This window comes from Equus quagga, unplaced genomic scaffold (assembly GCF_021613505.1).
Source record: "Equus quagga isolate Etosha38 unplaced genomic scaffold, UCLA_HA_Equagga_1.0 202571_RagTag, whole genome shotgun sequence".
Lineage (NCBI taxonomy): Eukaryota > Metazoa > Chordata > Mammalia > Perissodactyla > Equidae > Equus > Equus quagga.
In genome coordinates this window covers 10,171-18,302 of record NW_025798591.1, presented here as the reverse complement: position 1 = coordinate 18,302, position 8,132 = coordinate 10,171, and the positions used below count along the sequence as shown (strand labels likewise).

The following is an 8,132-nucleotide window of genomic DNA, read 5'->3' as shown; positions in this document are numbered from 1 at the left end:
GTCCTTCTTTCTGATAACAATGGAAAGGAATTGGGGAAGGGATGTTAGCAAGATAGCATAGAAGGAAGTCTCAGCCTTTGGTTCTCCAAAGAGACACTTTATTTTGGGAAAATTACAGACAAAAATATCTTTATAAGATGTCCAGAATCCAGTTGAGAACTTGCCATACCTTAGTCAAACACAAAACCAAGTACAGTCACACTGAAATGGATAAGAAGAGCAATTTTGCTTTCCCCGTGTTTTTCCCTCCCTGTCACAGCTTAGTGCTGAAAAACATCACCACAGCCCATAAGTTCTCACTGGTTAAAGGAGTAACTGGAGCATGCATACACCCTCCTGGTCTTTCAGTGAGAGGCCTGAGGGTTTGGTTTCTGTCTTGCTTCATCCACAGCACTGATGGAAGTAACAGAGATTGGTGGGGACAGCTAACAACAAAGGAAGAGGGGCAGTCTTCTGACTGCACTTGGCACAGCTCTAAAAGATTGGGAGAAGGTGCAGAAGCTGAAGCTACTCCCATAGGAGGGAAGGAGAAGACTAGAGTGTACCTCCACATCCCAGCCTTTCAAAGTGCTCCAGAATGATCAGTTTCTGTGCCTCATGACCTTCAGTACAGACAGAGCCAGCACATATTGTTGGGGGCAGCTGAGTACAAAGGAGAAGTTGTGGGATGATTGATGTACCTGACAAAGCTCTGCTAGAATAGGAGCAGGTGAAGAAATTTAAATAACTTCCCCATGAGGTATGGGAGAAATGAAGCATACATACAACGTCCTGACCTGTGTTACAGCAGTAAGACAGCAGAAGAAGCCAGGCAGGACACATCCATAAAAACAGTTGGAACACCTTCCAGAATCTCTAGCCAGGCAGATGGAGGAAGGTCTTTCCCTGTAAAAGCCAGCGCACAGAGACTGGAAGCAGAGGCTCTTTTCTAAATTCACAGACACCAACAAAGCCAAAAAGAATACAAAGAATCATAGAATAATGACACAATCAAAGAAAGAAAATATCTCTCGAGTAATTGACCCTAAAAAAAAGGAGATCTATGTATTGCCTGCCAAAAACTTCAAAATAATCATCTTAAAGAGGATGAGTGAGATAAACGAGTTTGAACAATGATAGACAATAAAATAAAACATGATAAAAAACATTAACAAAAGGAGAATATCAATAACAGATAGAAAATATGAAATAGAAGCAAAGAGATTTTCTGAAGCAGAATACTACAATAACAAGTAAAAAAATTCAATAGTGGGTTCAACAGATGATTTGCTCAAGGAGAAGAAACAATGAGTGAATTCAAAGTCAGGTCATTTGAAGTTATCCAGTCAAGGAGCAAAAAGAAAAAAATTTAAAAGAGTAAGGAAAGCCTAAGGGACTAGTGGAACACCAGAAAGAGAAACAATATATGCAATTTGAAAGTGAAAGAAGGAGAAGAGAAAGAACTGGATGAAAGATTAATTTAATATTAATGGCTGAAAACTGAATTCTGGGAAGGAAATTAAACATTCATATTCATGAAGCCCAAAAGATTTCCAAAGCTGAAATAACCCCTAAATGTTACAACAAAACACAGTAAAATGAAATTGTCAGTATCAAAGACTAAGAGAGAATTTTGAAAGCAGTAAGAAAAAAGCAACAATCACATACAATGGTTTGCCTCAAAAACTGACAGCAAATTTTGCAGCAGAAATGTTGCATGTCAAAGGGAGTGGGATCATATATTCAATGTTCTGAAATGAAAAAACTGTCAACCAAGAATACTATATCTGGCAGAATTGTCCTTTAAAAATGAAGGATAAATAAAGTCTTTCCAGACAAACAAAAGCTGTGGGAATTAATCACCACTAGATCTACCTTACAAGAAACGCTAAAGTGAGTTCTTCAAGTTGAAATAGAAAGACACTAAAGAGAAACTCAGAAGTATATAAAAGTAAAAAACTCACTGGTAAAGGTAAATATATAGACAAATGAAGAACATAGTTATACTGTAGTAGTATTATATTAATTACTTTTATTATAGTAACAAAGCTAAAAAACAAGAGCATTAAAAATAACTATAACTTAAAAAGCATGTTAATGGATACACAATATAAAAAGATATAAATTGTGATGTGAATAACAAAGTGTGGGGAAGAGAAGTTAAAGTATACAGATTTCTTAAACAACTGAATTTAAGTTTGCATCAGCTTATAATAGACTGTTATAACTATAAGATTTTTCTATGTAAACCTTATGGTAACAATGAAGAAAACATCTATAGAAGATACATAAAAGAAAAAGTGAATGGAATCATAGCATATCAGTACAAAAATCAGCATATCACAAAGGAAGTCTGCAAAAGAGAGAAAGATGGAAAAAAGAAGTATAAAGCAGATTACAATTAACAAAATGGAAATAGTAAGTCTTTACATATCAACAGTTACTTTGAATAAAAATGGATTAAATTCCCTGAATCAAAAGACATAAGAATAGCTCAATGAAATAAACAGCAAGATTGACCAATATATCTCGAACAAGAGACACGCTTTAGATATAAGGACAAACATAAGCTGAAAGTGAAGAGATTAAAAGAGATAGTCCATGAAATAGTATCCAAAAGACACCAAAGTTGGCCATGCTTACCAGCTAAAACAGAGATTAAGTCCAAAATTTTCACAAGAGAAAAAGAGAGACGTTTTATAATGATACAAGGATCAACCCATTAGGAAGATACAATTATAAATATATATACACCCAACATAATAGTCTCTAAATAAATAATGTAAACATTGGCATAACAGAAGGGAGAAACAGAAATCAATACAACAAAAGTAAGAGACTTGAAACTTTTTTTCAATAATTAATAGAACATCCAGAAAGAAAATCAATAAGAAAACAGCAATCTTGAACAACATTATACAGCAAATGGACCTAACACACATATACAGAACATCTCACCCAATAGCAGTAGAATACACATCCTTTTCAATTGAACATAGATCATTCTCCAGGATAGAACATACGTTGGTCATAAAACAAGTCTTAACAAATGTAACAAGATTTAAATCATACCAAGTATCTTTTCTGACAACAATGAAATGAAAATAGAAATAAACAACAGAAGAAAACTTGGAAATCCACAAATACATGGGGAAATTAAACAACACAGAGCTGAACAACCAATGGGTCAGAAATAAATCAAAAGGGAAATTAGAACATATCTTGAGACAGATGAAAATTAAAACACAACATACCAAAACTTATGGGGAGCAGCTAAAGCAGTACTAAGAGGCAAGTTTATAGTGATGAATGGCTCCATTGAGAAAAAAGAAAGATCTCAAATAAACACCCTAACTTTAAACCTCAAGGAACTAGAAAAACAGGAACAAACTAAGACCAATGTTAGCAGAAGGAGGAAAATGATAAAGATTGCAGTAGAAATAAATGACATTTAAAACCTCAATGAAACTAAGAGTTCTTTTTTGAAAATATAGTCAAAATTGACAAACCTTTACTCAGACTAACCAAGAAAAAAGGAAAGAACAAAGAAAGAAAATTAGAAGTTAAAGAAGGGACATTACTACAGACTTCACAGAAATAAAAAGTATCATAAGAGACTGCTATGAACAATTATAACCCACCAATTCCACAACTTGGAAGAAATGGATAAATTTCTAGAAACATACAACCTACTAAGTCTGATTCACAAAGAAATAGAAAATCTGTACAGGCCAATAATGAGTAAGGAGATTAAAGCCATAATCAAAAATCTCCCAACAAAGACAAGTTCAGCACTAGATGTCGTCACTCATGAATTCTACCAAACACTTAAAGAAAAATGAACTCCAAACCTTCTCAAAGTCTTCCAAAAAATTGAAGGAGAGGGACTTCTTCCAAACTCATTTTATGGGGCCAGTGTATCCATATAGAAAACCAGACAAAACACTTCATAAAAGAAAACTACAGGTCAGTATCCCTGATGTACATTGAACGTAGATTCAAAAGTCCTCCACAAAATACTAGCAAATCTAACTCAACAACACGGGAAAAAAAAAAGATCATACACCATGACCATATGGGACTCTCTAGGATGCAAGAATGGTTCAACATATGCAAATTAATTAATGTGATACACCAAATTAACAGAATCAAGGATAAAAATCACATGATCATCTCAATATATGCAGTTAAACTATTTGACAAAACTCAACGTCCTTTCATGACAAAATCTGAACAACTAGGTCCAGAGGAATTTACCTCCACATAATAAAGGCCATTTATGAGAAGCCCACAGCTGACATCATACTCAATGGTGAAAAACTGAAAGCTTTTCTTATAAAATTAGGAACAAGACAAGAATTCCCACTCTAGCCACTTCTATTAAACATAGAAGTCCTAGCCAGAGAAATTAGGCAAGAAAAATAAGTCATCCAAATAGGAAAAGAAAAGGGAAAATTATCTCTTTTTGTAGATGACATGATCTTATGTAGAAAACCATAAAGATTAAAAACATTCTTAGAATTAATGAACAAATTCAATAAAGTTGCAAGATACAAAATTAACACACAAATATCACTTGATTTTCTAATTACTAACAGTGAACTATCTAAAAAAGAAATTAAGAAATCAATCCCACTTAGAATTAAAAAGAATAAAATACTTAGTAATAAACTTAAACAAGAAGGTGAAAGATTTGTTCTATGGAAGATACAAAATGCTGATGAAAGAAATTAAAGAAGACACACAGAAATAGAAAGACTTGGTGTTCGTTGATGGAAGATTATTGCTAAAGTGTCTATACTACTCAAAGCCATATCACAATTCAAGGTAATCGCTATCAAAATCCCTATGGAATTATTTACAGAAATAGAAAAATCAATTCTAAAATTTGTTTGGAAATACAAAAGATCCTGAACTACCAAAGAAATCTTAAGAAATAAGTATAAAGCTGGACATCAGACATCCTGATTTCAAGTGTATTAGGAAGTTACATTAATCAAAACAGTATGGTACCAGCATATATATAGAAACATAAACTAATGAAATAGAACAGAGCCCAGAAATAAACTCACATGTGTACTGTCAAATGATCTCTGAGGAGAATGTCAAGACTATAAAATGGGTAAAGAATTGTCATTTCAATGAATGGTGTTGGAAAATGGATATCCACATGAAAAACAATGGAGACAGGCTCTTATTCCATACACAAAAAATCAGCTCAAAATATAGTAAAGACTTAAAAATAATACCTGAAACTATAAAGCTGCTAGAAGATAACATAGGAGGAAACATCATCTCTTTGGTTTCTTTATGACTTCATGATTTCTTGGATATGCCACCAAAAGCACAGGGAAAAAAAGCAGAAATAGGTAAAAGGAACTACATCAGACTAAAAAGCTACTGCAAAGAAAAGGAATCAATCAACAGAGTGAAAAGATAATCTACTGAATGCTAGAAAATATTTCCAAAGCATATATCTGATTAGAGGGTCATTTCCAAAATATATAAGGAACTCCTACAAATCAATAGCAAAAAACCTAATACCTAAATAAAAAATGGACTAAAGACTTGAGAAAATATTTCTCCAAGGAAGATCTTTGACAACTTGCTAGCCAATAGGAAGATTTATGTGGCACGGACACAAGAAAAATATTACCTTTAAAAGTGACAGAAGTTAAAATCAAAATTCTATAGAATGTCTTCATATCACTTTTCTGCCATTACCTCCCACAAGACTGGATGTTTAATGAAGAATCAAAATATAAATATAATTTGCCAAAGTTTTCTGAGAAATATGGGTTGATTCTATTCAGTTCTGTAATGCAAAGCAAACCACATAACAGGTATACTGTCTAGAAAATGTCATAGAAGTTCTGCTAAACACCCTAACTTCATTACAGCATAATGACCAGAATATGCCATTCAAGAATGATACAGTACTTTCAAAATCATTACTACAAGTTCGTCTGTTATGTCACATTAGTCATCTGAAAAAGAACGTCAATAAGAAGTTTTCAAGAACTTAAAAATTATTGATATGTATTAAGAACTAATGATATTATGGATCTCAAGCTCCACTTACTACCATGGATAGGAACCCAGCAGAAGTTACAACATGTTAAAATCATGTATGTGGTCTAATCATTGTCACAATTATCACCTTTGTAGCTGCTTCATGGTGGTGCACTGATGAATATAGGATTGCATTGAAAGAAAAATCAAAGTTCGTCCAGAACATTTCACTGATCTTTCTAAATTTTTTTAAATGTTATATTCACACTAAACGATTCAAAAGATTGAATTCCTTTAGTCATTCAGACATTAATTTATTAAGCACTCCTGAGTACCAAAGTACCATTAGATCCCAAAAGCAGTCGAAAAATGTGACATCACAGATCCAGTGGGTCAGAAAAAGCAATTTTATTCCTACTTTCCCTCTTACATGAAGATCCTGATTGGAAAAGAGAGAGATAAAGAGTGCTTTTGTGAGTAGAAACCAAGAAGATATTTGCCCCCCGCCTTGTCATTTATGCAAATTCTAACACTAGAATCATTCTCATCACTGACTCCAGAACTTAACTTCAGGCAGGTGTATTTAGCATCCGTTTCTCAGGTTCTCTGATGAAGAGTTGCCTGCAACTTGCCAAGGTGCCCCGCATTAAAGTCCAGTGCGTATGGATCTTTTTACAATCCTCTCAGAATTTTACCTCAGAATCTCTGCACCTTTGAAGCAAAGTTTCTCTGCCCACAAGGAGGATTGGCAATTACACCAAAGGAAGCGTTCCCTCTGTGGGGTTTCTTTAGTTTCCCAGACCTGCAGAGTCTCCTCTTTGTCTTGATTTTCTTCTCTCAAAAGACCATCTTAACTGCAAATGTGTCCATAATGGGAGTCATCCAGCTCAGTCACAGCCTTCACACCCCCATGTACTTTTTCCTCTGTGGCCTGTCCTTTTCAGAAACTTGTACCACTATGGTAATTCTCCCCACATGTTAGCAGACTTGCTATCAGACAGCAAGACCATTTCTCTTCCTGAGTGTGTCACACAGATATTTTCTGTGTTAGGCTTAGGTGGAAATACCAGCTTCATCACGGCTGCCATCTCCTATAACTGTTAACCTGCCATTCACAACCCACTGCGTTATGCCATCCAAATGACCCATAAGATCTGCTTTCAGCTGATTTTGGCCTCTTGGATGGCTGGGGTCATGGTTTTTCTGTGCGTCGTCATCACCATGTTCAACTTGCCTTTCTGTGACTCCAACACTTTCCAGCACGTCTTCTGCAACATCTCGCCTCTGGTCTCCCTTGCTTGTGGTTACATTTTGTATCATGAAATGGTTTTTGTTCCCTGGCCCTGTATTGGTGTCCAGCTTTATTTTAATTATGGTTTCTTATGTCTTCTTTGAGTCCGTAGTTTTGAAGATGTCTTCCGCAAAGAGGAAGTATAAGACCTTCTCTACTTGCTCCTCTCACCTCACTGTACTGTGCATCCACTATGGATTTTCTTGCTTTGTTTATTTGAGGCCCAAGGACAGTGACTCATTCCATGAAGATATGCTGATGGCTGTGACATATACAGTGCTGACATCTCTACTTAATCCTGTCTTTTACATTTAAGAAATAAAGAATTGCAGAAGCCCTAAGGAAGATATTAGACAATGCAAATATGTTTATCCCTCAGATCGAAAATAAAAGAACCCTTAACATTTAAAAAATTTACATAATTTTAATAAGTAAAAGTGGATAAAGTTGTGGGGGCCAGTCTGGTGATGTAGTGGTTAAGTTTGCGTGCTCCACATAGGAGGCCCAGGTTCGGATCCCGGGCATGGACCTAGCACTGCTCATCAAGCCATGCTGTGGCAGCACCCCACATAAAATAGAGGAAGACTGGTGCAGATGTTAACTCAATGACAATCTTCCTCAAGAAAAAAGAGGAAAGATTGGCAGCAGACGTTAGCTCAGGGCCAATCTTCCTCACACATAAAAAAGTGGATAAAGTGGAGTACTTCACTAAAAATCATCACTTTGAGTACAAACAGAGTATTATCTAATTACCTGATATTTCCTGGCATCACTATTTTTCTAGTATAAACAGGATATAGTTTTAAAATATTGTTAATATGTGGATGTGGATGTTTGTGTGCATGCTTGC

At 35.1% G+C, this 8,132-nt stretch overlaps 1 pseudogene; it reads left to right on the top strand.

The window, feature by feature from the left end:
• The first annotated feature begins 741 nt into the window (after nt 1-741).
• Nucleotides 742-7,691, top strand: LOC124233417 (olfactory receptor 10J4-like; annotated as a pseudogene).
• Nucleotides 7,692-8,132: the final 441 nt, after the last annotated feature.